Below are 18203 nucleotides of genomic sequence, written 5' to 3'. Positions count from 1 at the left end.
GAAATCAATTAATATGGAACGTTTTTAATCAATAAGAACGGGACATTTCAGGTGTTGTTTGGTGGATACTAGCATGAAAAGTTCATAAAAGGTGGTTAAAGGATGGCTATGCATGGGGATTAAGAGCAAACTAGATTCCAAGCAAGTTAACTAACTAGTTACCTCACTAAATGATACTTACACTTGAAGACATGGGCTAACTAAGTCCACTTAAAAGGTAGGGTGGGCTTGGAAGTCCAATAACATGAGTCCATTACACTAACAAAGCCCAAGTTCAAATAAATCACAAGTTAAACCAATTAAAGCCCAAGTAACTAACTAATAGCCGTAGTTAATTAAAATGATTAATAAATTTAATCATGAATGTAAATAATATCTAAAAATATTATTCGTGAAAGTTCCGGGTGTCACAAAGACGTTTCGGGCACTTAAAAGTCAAGTACGGGCAATCATAGCAACATGTAAATGTAATAACATACATTCGTTAAATCACACGTATTAATAATAATAATTATTAATAAATAAATGTTGGAAAATCCAGGGTCGTTACATTACCCACCTGTTAAAGAAAATTTCGTCCCGAAATTTTAAGCTTGAGGTAGATGGAGGAGTCGGGAAAAGGTGAGGATACTTCCGCATCATTTGATCCTCTCGCTCCCAAGTAAACTCAGGTCCTCGTTTGGCATTCCATCGTACTCGGACGATCGGAATCTTGTTGCGTTTCAAAGTTTTGATCTCACGATCCATAATTTCAACAGGTTCCTCCACAAAGTGGAGTTTGTCGTCAATAGTAAGTTCTTCCAATGGTATGATAAGTTCGGGTGCAGCAAGACACTTCTTCAAGTTCGATACATGGAAGGTAGGATGAACTGAGCTCAATTGTGCTGGTAGATCCAAACGGTATGCAACGGGTCCAACACGTTCCAAGATTTCAAAAGGACCAATGTATCGTGGGTTTAACTTTCCACGTTTTCCAAAACGAATCACACCTTTCCAAGGTGCAACCTTTAACATTACACGATCACCAACGTTGAATTCAAAGTCTTTACATTTAAGATCGGCATAACTCTTCTGATGATCGCGGGCAGTCTTAAGTCTAGCTTGAATCTGAGCAATCTTCTCCGTGGTTTCGTGGACTACCTCGGGTCCGGTGATTTGCTTTTCGCCTACTTCGGCCCAACAAATAGGAGATCGGCACTTACGGCCATACAATGCTTCGAAAGGTGCAGCATTAATGCTAGAGTGATAACTGTTGTTGTACGAGAATTCAGCGAGTGGCAAATGCCTTTCCCAGGCCTTTCCGAAATCAATGACACATGCACGCAACATGTCTTCCAAGGTCTGAATCGTTCGTTCACTTTGCCCGTCAGTCTGAGGATGATAAGCAGTACTCATGTCAAGATGAGTTCCCATGGCTTCTTGCAAGGAACTCCAAAATCTGAAAGCAAAACGGGGATCGCGATCTGAGATGATCGATAAAGGTACACCATGACGAGATACAACCTCTTTAATGTACAGCTGAGCAAGTCCTTCCATTGTATCAGTTTCCTTCATCGCTAGGAAGTGTGCAGATTTGGTAAGGCGGTCAACAATAACCCAAATAGTATCGCATCCGCCCACCGTCTTCGGCAGCTTGGTGATAAAATCCATTGTGATCCTTTCCCACTTCCATTGTAGGATCTCCGGTTGCTGAAGTAATCCAGAAGGTCTCTGATGCTCGGCTTTAACCTTCTAGCAAGTTAAACACTTACCAACATAAGTCGCAACGTCCTTCTTAAGATTCGGCCACCAATATTGTTCTTTAAGGTCGTGGTACATTTTTCCCGCTCCAGGATGAATCGAATATCTCGATTTGTGTGCTTCATCAAGTATCAGGTTTCTTAGATCTCCATAATAAGGTACCCAAATTCTTCTGGCATAACATCGGAGTCCAGACTCCCTAACCTCGTATCGAGAGACAAGTATGTTCAAATGTTCATGAGATATATTCTCCTCCTTGAGAGCCTCATCTTGGGCTACTCTGATCTGGCTGTTGAGGTTCGAATGGATGGTGATGTTCAGAGCCCTAACACGAAGAGGTGCCGTCCTCTCCTTTCGGCTTAAAGCGTCAGCTACAACATTGGCCTTGCCAGGGTGATAACGGAGTTCACAATCGTAGTCATTGAGCGTCTCGATCCATTGACGCTGTCTCATATTTAGTTGCTTCTGATCAAAGATGTGCTGGAGACTCTTGTGGTCGGTGAAGATAGTGCTCTTAGTTCCATACAAATAATGTCTCCACAATTTGAGTGCAAAGACAACGGCTCCAAGTTCACGATCATGTGTAGTGTAGTTCCGCTCGTGAACCTTCAATTGGCGGGAGGCATAGGCAATAACCTTTGATCGTTGCATTAGTACACAACCAAAACCACTCTTCGAAGCATCGCAATAAACAACAAAGTCGTCACTGCCTTCAGGAAGTGATAGGATAGGTGCGGTGGTTAACTTTTTCTTCAAAGTTTGGAATGCTGATTCGTGTGCGGTTCCCAAATGAACTTCTTGCCCTTGTGAGTCAGCGCGGTCAAAGGACGCGCAATCAGAGAAAATCCTTCGATGAACCTTCGGTAGTAACCGGCGAGACCTAGGAATTGGCGAATATGCGTCGGAGTAGTGGGGGTCTCCCACTTGCTGATGGCTTCAATCTTGGCGGGATCAACTTTGATACCCTGGTCGCTCACAACATGACCCAGAAACTGTACTTCCTTCAACCAAAATTCACACTTGGAGAATTTGGCATAAAGTTGTTCTTGTCTCAAGAGTTCAAGTACTAGTCGGAGGTGTTGCTCATGTTCTTCTTCACTCTTAGAGTAGATGAGGATATCATCTATGAAGACGATAACAAACTTGTCCAAGTAAGGCTTGCAGACACGATTCATGAGGTCCATGAACACGGCAGATGCATTTGTCAAACCGAATGGCATCACGAGGAACTCATAATGACCATAACGGGTTCTGAATGCAGTCTTCATCACGTCACTTTCCTTCACCCTCAACTGGTGATAGCTGGATCGCAAATCGATCTTTGAATAAACGCTCGATCCTTGTAGTTGATCAAAAAGATCATCAATTCGCGGAAGAGGATACCGATTCTTGATTGTCAATTTGTTGAGCTCACGGTAGTCGATACACATACGAAAGGATCCATCCTTCTTCTTCACAAACAGAACAGGTGCGCCCCAAGGCGAGAAACTTGGTTGGATAAACCCTCGATCTAACAGCTCTTGTAGTTGACTCTGTAATTCTTGCATCTCGGAAAGTGCGAGTCTATAAGGTGCGCGAGCTACAGGTGCAGCTCCTGGCACTAAATCAATCTGAAACTCTACGGCTCTCTGCGGCGGCAATCCAGGAAATTCTTCTGGGAAGACATCGGAGAATTCGTTCATAATTCGAACGTCATTCACGCTCTTCTCCTCAGTTTCTACCGCTTTCACATGTGCTAGGACAGCAAAACGTCCCTTCTTCATAATCTTTTGCGCTTTCACGCAACTAATGAGGTTCAACTTCGAGGTACATCTCTCTCCATAGATAACCAGTGGTTCACCATCTCCTTGTGGTATGCGAAGTGCTTTATCTCCACAGATAACATCGGCCTTTATCTTGCTCAACCAATCCATACCGACGATCACGTCAAAACTTCCCAGTTTGATAGGTATCAAATCAATTTCGAAATCTGCACCAGCTATGTTGATAATAGCTCCACGACTAATATGGTCAACTTTCTCAAGTTTTCCATTGGCGACCTCGACAAGCATACTCTCTTTTAACGGGACTAATGACCAATTAATCTTATCGCAAAAATGTCTACATACATAACTTCTATCCGCACCAGTATCAAACAAGACAGAAGCTAAAAGATTGTTGATTTTGAATATACCTGTCACCAAGTCGGGGTTATCGCGTGCATCCCTTGCATTAACATTAAAAGCTCTACCACGAGGTGGCCCGCCATCTTTTCGCTTGTTTGGGCACGCATTTCTGAAATGGCCCATCTGCCTGCATTCATTGCACTTCTTCGGTCCATTGGTGTTCGGATTTCCATTTAAAGTGGTGACCTTGCAGTCTTTTCTGATATGCCCAGCCCGTTGGCATTTCTCACAAACAACATTACAATACCCAGTGTGGTGTTTGTAACACCGCTTGCATTGTGGTAAGGTTCCTTTGTAGTTCGGGTTGGTGTTGGTGTTGTTGTTGGGATTAGGGTTTCCACCATTGTTGTGCCTCTTGGCGGGGGTCTGATCGTAGTTTCTCCCCCTATTGTTGTTGTTGTTGTTGTAGTTGTTGTGGTTGTTGTCCCATTTCCTCTTTTCACTACTACTGGCTTCAAACTTAGCCTTCTCCGGCTCATCAATAAGAATCTGATTCATGAGAGTATGCGCCATGCGCATTGCTTCGGGAACATTCGGTGGTTTGGATGAGGTGACATTTCCTTTGATGGACTTAGGGAGTCCCGAGAAGTATTTCTCCATGCGCTTGAATTCGGGGGTGACCATGGTCGGACACATCAGTGCTAACTCCAAAAACCTACGATTGTAACTGTTAAGGTCATTCCCTACGGCCTTCAACTGCATGAATTCAATTTCCATCTTCTAAATTTCAGTTCTCGGACCATACTCATCAATCATAGCCGCCTTGAATTCCTCCCATGGCGTAGCATACGCCTCATCGATACCTTTCGCTTGAGCTAACGTGTTCCACCACATTAGCGCGCTGTCTGATAGCGTGCAAGATGCAAACTTGGTCTTATTGTCCTCCAAACAGTTGCTAACTCGGAATACTGATTCAAGTTTTTCGAACCATCTGGTGAGACCAACTGGTCCCTCGGTGCCGCTGAAGTTATGCGGTTTGCAGCTCTAGAATTCCTTGTATGTACACCCATTTCGAACGGGTGGAATAACCGGTGGTGGTGGCGGTGGAGCTTCGAGATTTCTTTCTGCTAGGGCTGCAGTGACCCGTTCGTTGATCATGTCCTCAATCTGGGCAGCGGTAGGTGTGGATCTTCCGTTAGCCATGGTATTCTAAACAAAAATTTTGACTCAAGTCAAAATCCAGTATGCAAGTAGTAGTAATACAGTATATAGTGACCAAGATGGAATCAAAACATCACATGTTATTAAATAATGCATCTAGGTACAAATACCACAGAATCATCGTACACCAATGTAAATAGAATATCGTGCAAGAATTAAATAATGCAAAGTTCCATTCATTAATAATAATAAGTTTCATACATCTGAATAAGTTCGTACAATACATATGAAATACATGAAACTATATCTAGATTACATCATGAAATCTAAATACAAAGTCCTACGGTGAAGGCGGGTGAACTGCTCCTCGAGCCAACTGCTCCTCGAGCTCAGTGACTCGAGCTCAGAGAGTCTCAACCTCCCTCATCAGTTCCTCGTTAGAGGGAGCTGGTGGGGCAGGCGGTGCAGGTGGGGCGGGTGATGCGGGTGGTGTCGGTGGTGCTGATGTAGATGGTCCGGCTAGACGGTACGTCCCTAGATGTAAATTGTCCGTATCTAAATCTAGGTGGTACGGTTCCAGGAATAGTCAATACGTAACGGGGAACCTTACGTATCTGTGGGTCGGCAGGGTATGGCACAACTCGTTTACAAGCAGTAACCCTACGACAATGGCCAAATGCGTCAGTAAAAGCACGACCTCCATTCACCCCTGGAATGACGGTGCCGTCGAAACGGTACCGCTTCCTCGGCGGGGTGGAGGGTGCCTGAATAGGTCTATCAGCAGGATCCTCATCATCGCTGGAGTCATCTGATGATGAAGAATCGGCGGATGATGAGTCATCCGAATCGTGTGGTGGTGACACTGGTGGCTGAGCTGGTAATCCGAAGCGTCCGAAGGCGGCCAACATCTGTCTGTGTCTGCCTGGAGGAATCACGACTAAACGTCCGTCGGGAGTGCGTCGGCAAGGCGTGCGCATGTGGTTACGAAACGGCCCTTCCCCGAACTCTGCAGGGATCTCAATACCACTAATGCGGGGCTGTGACCTCGAGGGTCCGGGAGCGGACACTGGGGCAGGTGCACTAGTACCAGCTCCGGAAGTGGAAGCGCCGGGATCACTAGTGGGTGTCGGGGCCGGTGTATCGGCAGTAGCAGCAGCAGGTGTAGCAGTAGGTAGGGCGACGGGGTCTGAGTCTGTACTGCCCGAAATGCCAGCAGGTGGAACATCCGACATCTGAACAAGGAAAAATAAATTTTCCATGTCAGTATGTCATAAAGCAAGCAAATAATAGGCCAACAGTTTAAATCATGTATAACGGTAACTAGCATGGCAATAACAGCAATTCGTATGAAAGTAGCATGCAGTCAAAAGCAAGTAGCATCATGCAGTAGTGAAATCATGTAGTAGCATACGGCATATAGCGGAAAATGTAAGCAGTAGCATGCAGTAAATTCAGCGGAAACAAGTAAACTAGCAAGTTGTAGATTAGTCCTATTAGTGAATCCTACTCGGGTCGGTCTTAGACTCACTAATGCAACCTAATTCCCTACAACCAATGCTCTGATACCAAATGTGATGCCCCATACAAAACCATCGTGTACGAATCATCAACAACAGGATCATTACAAGGTTAAGTACTATATGCGTTTTCAAAAAGAGTTTGCATTCATAATTAAAAGTGATGTCAAACCAACATCGAAAGTTTTACAATCCAAAAGTATGCTTCACTAAGTAGAAGCAATAAATAAGTGTACGTGACCCCAAATGGTCGTTACAAGTCATAATTCAAAAGTACTAGTGTTTGAATGCAAAGTAAAGTAGTTCATGCGTGGACAACTCTAAGCAGCGGGTGTCTACAGCACAACAAGTAAGACAGCGGAAGCAACCTCAAGCACCTGAGAAATACATGCTTAAAAATGTCAACACAAAGGTTGGTGAGCTATAGTTTAAGTATAACAGTATGTAAGGTAGGCCACGAGATTTCAGTGCTACAAAGAGCGTTTCAAAACAGTATGATAAAGTATATGTTAACCGTGGGCACTTGGTAACTAACTTAACGTTTATACCCCTGAAAGTACACTTGGCAAGTGTGTATGTATACGAAGTATTAAACACTCGTTAAATTCTAGCGCTACTAGCCCGAGTCGGGATGTCAAACCCTATGGATCCATATCTAAGATTCGCGTTCACGGTTCAAAAACCAATGATTAAACTTTACCGAGCTAAAGGGAATGTTTATGCCGTTATATAACCCACACATATATAAGTTTAAGTACTCGTGCCTAGTATGTAAAACATAAAATCCGCATGTATTCTCAGTTCCCAAAATAAGTTAAAGTAAAAAGGGAATGCTATAACTCACAATGATATGTAGCGGTAAAGTAGTAGTCGGGAAAGGTGTGCAAGTAAATGGTCCGAAGTCCTCAACCTAAGTCAAATAGTACTAAGTCAGTAAATCGTCTTAATAGGTTTAAAAGTATGTAATTAAGGTCTTAAGGGTCATCATCATTCATCATTAAACAAAAGGCGTAATGTAGGTTTCGTTTATGAAAGTAGTTTAAAACAAAGTCTGATTTCAGTCAGTCACCACGGCCTCTACCCTTACTGAATTAAGGTGAGACCAGTGGCCATGGCTCCGTCTATGAGTCCCTTAAGTGTGGTAAAATTTACAGAAGTAAACTCGTCTTGGTTTGACCGTGGCGATGGTCTAAGTGCGAGTAGGTCAGAAATTTCTGCACAACGTTAAAGGACATAGTAACGATCGGAGGGCCATAAATCCTAAACCGTAACTCGGATTAAGATGAGTCCTATATGAAAAGTTATCTACTCAAAAAGTTATATCTAAAAATCAAGGTTAGAACAGCCCAGGTCTACTGGTATGTTCCAGAAGCATCAGGTCAGTAGGTTTTGGACAGAACAGTGAGTTTAAAAGGGTTCCGGTGGTCTTGGTGCTTGATGTTCATCATGGTTCTCATCCTTGATGAATATAGCTTCAAGTGTACAACTCATTGATGTATCTACATCATCTTAGCCAAGTCTTGACCATCATAACCCTAGTGCAAGTCTAAGACATGAAGCACAACTCACTTAAGAGTTGCATGTAGTTTGATGAACCAAAGTTACATCAAAGTCTTAGATCTAACACATACATGAACTTTAAAAGAAATATTGAACTATAAACTTGAAAGTAAACTAACTAATCAAGATCATAAGTAGTAGAACATAGTTCTTAGTTTGATCTTGAAGATCCAAGACTCAAAAGTCTAGATCCAAAGTTATATTTAAAGAAAACTTATTTGTGTGTTCTTGAACTTTCAAGGTTAACTTAATTTGTTCAAGAGATATGAGATCAAGACTAACTTGTAGTACTTAACCATATGAACTAACTACATGAAATTAAAGTGCATAAAATGAAGAAGTAAACTTAAATAAACAAGAAAAGATTCATGGTTGTTCATACTTTTAAAGATTCAACCAAAGTTGATCTTTAAGTAAAGTAAACTTTAAGTTTACTTCCATGACTTACAAGTATGTCTTTAATCAACACAAGAACTTTATAATCTTTGAAACATTATATGTAGAACCTAAACTAGAGAGTTTAGTTCTTGATTGTTCTTGTTAAAACAAGATAAAAGATGAATCAAACTAGGAAGTTAGATTCTTGAAACATGTAAGTAAATAATAACAATTAACAAGACAAGTAACATTAACAACAAAGAACAACAAATGATGATGATGATTAAAGGTTGTTGGTTTGGTTTTTAACAAGAAAAGAAGAAGAGAAAGAGCTTCAAGTTACTTACTATCTTTTAGAGAAAAAAAGAGAAAAGAGAGTAAGTTTGATGAATGTGTGTGAAATAAAATGGAACTAGTGAAGAGTGTAAGTAATAAGTGAATGAAAAAAAATTTTAAACTCCCTCTCATGGCCAAGGCCTACGGTTTCAGCAGAAAACAAAAGGGGGAGAGTGTTGTTTGGTGGATACTAGCATGAAAAGTTCATAAAAGGTGGTTAAAGGATGGCTATGCATGGGGATTAAGAGCAAACTAGATTCCAAGCAAGTTAACTAACTAGTTACCTCACTAAATGATACTTACACTTGAAGACATGGGCTAACTAAGTCCACTTAAAAGGTAGGGTGGGCTTGGAAGTCCAATAACATGAGTCCATTACACTAACAAAGCCCAAGTTCAAATAAATCACAAGTTAAACCAATTAAAGCCCAAGTAACTAACTAATAGCCTTAGTTAATTAAAATGATTAATAAATTTAATCATGAATGTAAATAATATCTAAAAATATTATTCGTGAAAGTTCCGGGTGTCACAAAGACGTTTCGGGCACTTAAAAGTCAAGTACGGGCAATCATAGCAACATGTAAATGTAATAACATACATTCGTTAAATCACACGTATTAATAATAATAATTATTAATAAATAAATGTTGGAAAATCCAGGGTCGTTACAACGCGCATGTCTCCAATCGTGACTGCGCACCTAAAGATATTAAATGGCCAATTGCGCGCAGCATATACTGCAATACAACTGACGTTGCGCACACTAATACTGCGCAAATCAGAGGATGATGTGGAATAAAAGCACAGGCTGAATAAGAAAAAAGACGGTACAATGAATAAAGGACAGAATATCCATCATCGTACAAGTAGCAGAGGGTGGCAGAGTAACGGGATATGGAGTGGACCACATGAGTGCGTGGATTTATGCGACAGAATAGTACCACTTTGTACTATTCTGTCCCCTTTCTTTTTTCGTCTTCAACGTGGCAAGTAAAGGATAGCAACTTTCACCTATAAATACTCATAGCAAAGCTCATAAACAATACAATCAGGTAGGGAGCAAAAATACGTCACTCAACATGTAACTCTACCTACGTAATTGGAACATATAATCCACAGTTCTCAAGTAACGTTCCTTGAACATTAAATCCTAACACCGTCAGTGAGCCATCAACTCCGGCTAGCCCGAATGATGATGGGTCATGTTTAACCACCCTTTTTGAGAGTTAAACTCAAGGAACCCTTAAATTGTCAGGACCCTACTTTTTCCGTTATCTTTTTCAGTTAATTATTTAACGACCGTTAACTGTTAGTGTGCCACGTCATTTCTATGAACTATATTATTATTTTTGTAATAATATATATATATATATATATATATATATATATATATATATATATATATATATATATATATATTAATTATTATGTGTTATGTGAATATTTGTATTCATATTTTAAATTTATACGTTTCTACATCTCGCGGATTTCCATCCGGCGAATCTTTTTGGTTTTCAAACCAACGGTCGAGTTTTTGGGACATTTAAATCCTAAATATTTTAAATATGATATTTTAAGATCATATAATTATATAGTGTATTTATATTTATTTTTCGTCGCGCGTCTGTTATCTTTCCGAATTTTTAATCGCGTAAATGCGTTTTCGCGTTTCGGGACTCGTTCGGGCTTTCGGGCCATCAGGAAATAACATTTAAGTGAAATGGGCCAAGTGAGACCCACCCCACCCCTAGAATCGGCCGAATGGATGGGGAGGGATATCCCCTTTTGTTTTCAATTTTTCTTTCATTTATTTTTCATTCCATATTTTCCATCTAAACCTAATTTTGTGCTCTCCTCCTCTCTTCTTCTTTTTTTGGGTGACAGCACCACCAACCTTCATCATCATCATCATCTAAAATTATAGCTTGGATTAAGGATTGATTAGTATAAACGCGTTCCTCGTTCCGTTCTCTACACGATAACATCAAACGTTTCTCGATTAGGGTATAAACCCTAACCCTAGAATTTTCAATTTTTCATTTATTTTATGTATTTTGATGATTATTTCATAGTATGATGTTTGTGGATTATTGTAATGATGTTTGTATGCATAGATGTACTCATAATTGCATGTTTTCGGTTTATAAAATTCTGGACAGCAGCTATTTCGTGTATTCTGGGTTTGTGACTGATATAAAAGTTAAAATAAACTATCTAGATGAGTTCCTCTTATCAAGACATTAATTTTAGACTCCGGATTCATGTCGTTTCGATTCCCGGAGCCCTAGATATGATCAAATTACTATTTTGTTAAAATTGAATTGTGATATTCACATGAACCAGGTTTGGTCCGACTTTGTGACCATCCTTGGTGTCTTTAGGGTGTGTTAGTGTGTTAGGACTGATGGTGGGACGAAATTTCATGTTCGGGTCACCTAAATCCGAGCCACGGTTCACCCGTTATGACTAAAACACGATTTTGAGTAAATTGAAGGTCCAAGTGGTGTCATGGCTGACTACCATGACTTGAGGACTGTTCTTGGTGTGTTCTTGAGTGCACCATTGTGTCGGGTGGTTTGAATAAGCGGAGATGCATATAAGGCTCGCCAAAAATCGACACCCGGGGCTCAAGATACGACCCGATGAACTTTTGAATTAAAACTTATGATTAATTCTAAAACTTATGATAAAAATAATGAATTTCATTATTAATTAATTACTTATGATAAAAGAAGTAATTATTATTATTTAAGACTTATGATATAAATATTTATTATATCATTTAATCATTATTTATGATTTAATTAACATTTTAATTTAACTTACGATTAATAATACTTTTATTATTATTGGAAAATACTTATGATAATTATTAAATTTATTTTATGAGAATATTATTATAAGACTTGTAATAAAGATTAAATAATTATTTAATTATTATAAGACTTAATTATTATTTAATTACTATTTAATTATTAAATACTTATGATTTAAATAATTATAATTAGAAACTTATGATATGGTTAATAATTCATTATTAATTAATAATACTTATGATATGATTTAAAAATTTATTATTAATTAATAATACTTATATTATGATTAATATTTAATTAATTAATTAAATACTTATGATATATTAATTATATCACTTCAACTTATATTAACTTTAATAATTCATTTTATTTAATTAAACTTATGTTATGACTTAATTATACACTTTTAACTTTAATAAACATTATAACTTATGTTATTATTATAATTTACACATTTCAAATTAATGTTGACTATGTTTGACCAAGGTTGACTTTTAAGTTGACGTTCGGTTTACTTTGACTTTCAGTTGACTTTTGTTGACTTTCTAAATAAGGAAACTTTCCTAACTTAAAAACTTTCTAAAAATAGAACTTTCTAAATTTGGAAACTTTCCAAAAATAGAAACTTTCCAAAAATAGAAACTTTTCAAAAATAGAAACTTTCCAAAAATGGAAACCCGCTAAAAATAGAAACTTTCTATAAATAGAAAGTATGTGTCCGTACGCTGTTCCAATCAAACCGATGCTTTCCGAGTATTGTTCTATGTCTACTTGCAACATGTACAATAGCTATCATACTAAGACTTGACCTAAGTTAGTTATTTATATCGACCTGCTTTATTTATAGGTCGGCGTTGTGATCATTCCTGATCACTTTACTCTATTTGTTGTTCGCTTGTTTGTGTGGTTTCTTCAGTTGCTTTTAAGGTGAGTTATGGTCCCGTTTTTACATACTTTTCAAAGTATATTTTTGGGATGTGATTACATGCATTTTTATTTACGTTTAGACACAAGTAACAGTTAAATTTAATTATTCATTGTGAGTTGGACAAAAATATTCCCTAGTCTGGTAACTGTAATCATTGGTTTCTACCGGTGAACGCGAATCCTACGGATAGATATATCGGGTTTGACAGCCCCATTTCGAGCTAGTCGCGCTAGCAATTTATAATCGGAATGTTTAGTACTTCGTAATTTGTTGTAGATACACTATCCAAGTGTATATTTTTATTGTATTTGGCAAGGGTAAATAAAGGGTTAAGTGGTTACCAGGTGGCTCATTGATAATGGAATAATGTTTAATGTTTTCTAACATTTTTAAATCTTGTGGTCTAAAGTTTACTTATTATTTAAACCTATAATTCACTCAACCTTTGTGTTGATAGTTTACTTGCATGTTTTCACAGGTACTTGAGTTTTGTGATGCTTCCGCTGTGTTTAGAAGAGTCTGCATGCATTTGGGCAGATTTTATGAAACAATTTATGAAACTTAAGCTTGCATTCTATTTTTGGATAATTTAAACTTGTGGGTTTGTTGGCAAGGTTTTGTGTTAACTTTTGGTTTATTACTATGGTTGGTTGTTTTGAAACTACATATTTTGGTTTGTTTCCTTTTTGGGAAACTTTTGAAATAAAAGAATGCAACTTTGTTTATTTAATTCATTTAAGTCCGATCAAGCTGTAGGACCAACTGACGGATCCGTTAAGTGTTTTGACAGGGTCGTCACATGTGGTATCAGAGCGTTGGTTGTAGGGAACTAGACGGTCTTAATGTGGTCAACCCATGGTTATTAGGGTGCATTAGAGTCTAGTCTACAGCCCGACCTTTTTGCTATAGCATTATTATGCATTTCATTTCGTATAAGTTATATTATTAGCTTTCATATCTTTTTGGTATGTGGTTTGCGGTTTTGCTGTTTGCAGATGTCGACTTCGAGCGATAACTCTGTTGCTGCTCCTGCTCCACCGTCTCCTGCTAGACGTCGTGCTAATCAACCAGAGATCGATGATCCTGTTCATTACTATTTTTCTACCATTACTCATATGAACCGGGCTTATAATGAGGTGACACGTATTAACGCCCTTAGTGATTGTTTGCGCACTTTGCCACATAATGAAGTTATGAACGAGATCCGTGCCGACATGGGTAACTTTATCACTTTCAAGCATAGGGTTGAGGATGCGAACCGTAAGCGTGATCAAGAAGTTAATGCTAAGTTTGAGGCTCTCGAGAGCACTGTCCGTGGGTTGAAGGAAGAGTTGGATGTAGTGAAAGGGAAGTTGCGTAAGTATGAGGATCCTGCTGAGACTCATGCTGGACCAGCTTATCACACCCGCTCTAAGCGAATGTGATGTGATTATTCATATTGATTATCTATTTCATCAGACTTAATGTCCTTTTTATACATACATTTTGGGTTATGTACGGCGTTTTGCTGAGGATTTTATTAAGATTTTGTTATGGGATATTTTTCATTATGTATGGATGGTTATTTTTATGACATCTATTTTCATTATCATGTTTTATTTCTGATGTTGTGGCTCTTGGCATGTTATATTATGCGTAATATATGTTCATGTATGTTAGGTGCTATGTATGTTGTATGATGTTATTATAAAATATGTATGCATGTGATGGTTATTTCTATAACAATCATAACTGTCATGTTATTACTCATAGTGTTTGTTAACTATTATTTTTGATGGTTAATCTTTTCGTGTTTTGATCTATTCCTTTATGACACTAGTATTATTCTTGGTACTAACGGATGTGTTGTTCTATTTTGAAGATCATGCCTCCAAGAGAGTCCACTAAAGCGCGTATGCAACGCCTGATCAATGATGGAATTGCTGCTGCTATGGCAGCAAATGCTAATGTTAACTCCTATGTGAACAACAACCAGGTGGGATGCTCCCACAAGACTTTTATGGCTGGTCGACCCCAAGAATTCAGTGGTACGGAAGGACCAATAGGGCTTACTCGTTGGTTCGAGAAGATCGAATCTATTTTCAGGGTCAGTCGGGTCCGTGAAGAGGACAAAGTTAGTTTCACTAGTTGCACTCTCAAGGATAGTGCCTTGACATGGTGGAACAATCTGGTTAGTAGTTTGGGAAACGATGTAGCTTATGGTTTGGCCTGGAATGATTTTAAGGAAAGATTGATCACCCGCTATAGACCTCGGGGTGAGCTTAAGAAGCTAGAGGTTGAGCTCAAGAATTTGAAAATGCATGGCACCGAGTTAGATGCCTATGAACGAAGATTTTTCGAGTTAACTTTGCTGTGTCCTAGGGTTTATGCGGATGAGGACCGCAAAATTGAGGCTTACATTGATGGTTTGTCTGAGAAGATTGAACACGGGGTTGAGTCTAGTGAACCCCAGACTATTGAGGCGGCTATGTCTATGGCCCACAAACTTAATGACAAGGTGTTGAGAAGAAGCAAGACTACAGTTGCTGAAACTAGTGAGGAGGTTGTCAAGAAGGCTGATAATGGGAAACGAAAGTGGGATAACAACCGCAATCAAAACCAAAATCAGCAGAAGAAACAGGATACCTCAGGAGCTAACAACAGAAATTAGCGTGTGTGTCCTCGTTGCTATAAAGCTCATGATGGTTACTGCATAGTTACTTGTAAGAGGTGCTCCAAGCAAGGGCACATTGCTAAAGATTGTACAGTGCTTTTGTCGGGTTCTGCTACTCCCGCGGCTGGTGGTAATAATAATAATGTTGGTAATAGAGGTGGTAACGGTAATGGAAATGGGAAATCGAATAATGGAGGTAATCAAAGGGTTTGTTATAAGCACTGTTGTAAACGGCGTCCGTTGCGTCCGTTGCGACGCCCGTTGCGGCGTTTTGATGGCTAAACCATTTCGACCCCGTCCCATTTTCTTATAAGCCGGTCAACAGTCAAAATTCAGGTCAAATGCAGGAAAAATTGGGTCAACGCCGGTCAAAAGTCATAAATTCGGTTAAAACCGGTCATAAGTCGATCAAATCAATCAAAATTGACTTAGTTTAGTATTCCATTTTGTAATATATTAACACTTAAAACAATTATAGGTACAAACTTGTCAACAAAAGTTTTTTTAACTCTAAAATATGTGTAATATATATGAATATATATTAAAGTCAACATTAGTCAACATCCGTTTCGACCCCGTCTCGGCCCCGTTTTTTTCCGTTGCGACATTTTGAAGTCGCTACCGTTTCGGCCCCGTCTCGCGTCCTTTTCAACCATGGTTATGAGTGTGGGAAGCCGGGGCATTTCCGAAATGCTTGTCCCAACAAGAAGACTGCTGAAACTGCACGCGGCCGAGCGTTCAACATTAATGCTAAGGATGCGGAGGAAGATCCTAAGCTTGTTAATGGTACGTTCTCAGTCAATGATTTATCAGTCTATGTACTATTTGATTCAGGGGCTGATTTAAGTTTCGTGTCAAGTAAATTAAGTCCGAGAATCAAAACGACGTTAACTCCCTTAGACAATACTTATGTTGTTGAAGTAGCTAATGGTAAAGAACTTACTGCTAAGACTGTACATCGTAAATGTAACATTAATCTGGGTGGTAGGGATTTTGAGATAGACTTGATACCGATTGAACTTGGTAGTTTTGATATTGTTATTGGTATGGATTGGTTATCTGCGAACCGTGCTGAGATCGTGTGTTATGATAAGGCTATTCGTATTACTGATGTGATTGGAGAGCCACTGATGGTCTTTGGAGATAAGAAATGCACACAGTTAAATCTTATTAGCTGTATGAAAGTTCGTAAACATCTCCGCAAAGGCTGTCATGCTATTCTTGCTCATGTTTATGATCCTAGTAAGGAAGTGAAGAACATTGATGACGTTCAGATTGTTAGGGATTTTCCCGAGGTGTTTCCCGATGACTTACCTGGCCTTCCGCCGCAACGTGCGGTAGAATTTCAAATTGATCTTGTTCCCGGCGCTGCTCCTGTAGTACGTACTCCTTATCGTCTTGCGCCTTCTGAACTTCAAGAATTGTCGAGTCAACTCCGTGAGTTGTTAGACAAAGGTTTTATTCATCCTAGTTCGTCCCCTTGGGGAGCTCCCGTTCTGTTTGTTAAGAAGAAGGATGGTTCTTTTTGTTTATGAATTGATTATCGTGAACTGAATAAGCTCACTGTTAAAAATCGTTATCCTCTTCTGAGAATTGATGATCTGTTCGATCAGCTTCAGGGTTCTTCTGTTTATTCAAAAATTGATCTTCGTTCTGGCTATCATCAGTTGCGTGTTAAAGAATCTGATGTTTCAAAAACTGCTTTTCGCACCCGTTACGGTCACTTTGAATTTCTTGTTATGCCGTTCGGATTGACAAATGCACCTGCTGTGTTCATGGACCTCATGAACCGTGTGTGTAGACCCTATCTGGACAAGTTCGTTATTGTTTTTATCGACGACATCCTTATCTATTCTAAGAGTGATGAAGAGCACGAAGAACACTTGAGGTTAGTGCTTGATTTGTTAAAGAAAGAAGAGTTGTACGCTAAGTTCTCTAAGTGTGCTTTTTGGTTAAGAGAAGTTCAGTTCCTTGGTCATATTGTTAATAAACAGGGAATACAAGTTGATCCTGCTAAAATTGAGGCGACTGAAAAATGGGAAACCCCGAAAACTCCTACTCAGATTCGTCAGTTCTTAGGGTTGGCAGGTTACTATTGAAGGTTCATTCAGGATTTCTCTCGTATCGCGAAACCTCTGACTGCTTTAACTCATAAGGGGAAGAAGTATGAGTAGAAGGATGAACAAGAGAATGCTTTTCAGATTTTGAAGAAGAAGTTGACTACCGCTCCGATTTTGTCACTACCGGAGGGTAATGACGATTTTGTTGTTTATTGTGATGCATCGCGACAAGGCTATGGTTGCGTTTTGATGCAACGAAAGAAGGTTATTGCGTATGCGTCACGACAGTTGAAGATTCACGAACAGAACTATACAACTCATGATTTAGAGTTGGGGGCTGTTGTTTTTGCGCTTAAAATATGGAGACACTATCTTTATGGTGTTAAGAGTACTGTGTACACCGATCACAAGAGTCTTCAAGATATCCTCGATCAGAAATAGTTGAACATGAGACAACGAAGATGGATTGAGACGTTGAATGATTATAATTGTGACCTTTTGTATCACCTGGGTAAGGCTAGTGTTGTGGCTGATGCATTGAGTCGTAAAGAAAGGACTAAACCTCGCAGGGTTAGGGCCTTGAATATGACAGTTAGATCAAACCTCGTTAGGCAGATTCTTGAGGCACAACAAGAAGCCTTAAAGGAGGAGAATTTCGTGAAGGAGAATGTAGAAAAGGTAGCTAAGAAGTTTGAAGTACGAGCTGATGGTACTAGGTATTTTGCGGGACGTCTTTGGGTTCCGAAATTTGGAGGTCTTTGACAACTTGTTTTGGATGAGGCTCATAAGTCTAGATACTCCATTCATCCTGGTTCAGGAAAGATGTATCAGGATCTTAAGGAGCTGTATTGGTGGCATAATTTGAAAGGTGATGTAGCTAAGTATGTGACTAAGTGTTTGACCTGTGCTAAGGTCAAAGCTGAACATCAAAAACCGTCTGCACTTT

The sequence above is a fragment of the Rutidosis leptorrhynchoides genome, chromosome 8 (genome assembly GCF_046630445.1).
Source record: "Rutidosis leptorrhynchoides isolate AG116_Rl617_1_P2 chromosome 8, CSIRO_AGI_Rlap_v1, whole genome shotgun sequence".
In the NCBI taxonomy this organism is placed as follows: domain Eukaryota; kingdom Viridiplantae; phylum Streptophyta; class Magnoliopsida; order Asterales; family Asteraceae; genus Rutidosis; species Rutidosis leptorrhynchoides.
This window is presented reverse-complemented; position numbering follows the sequence as displayed.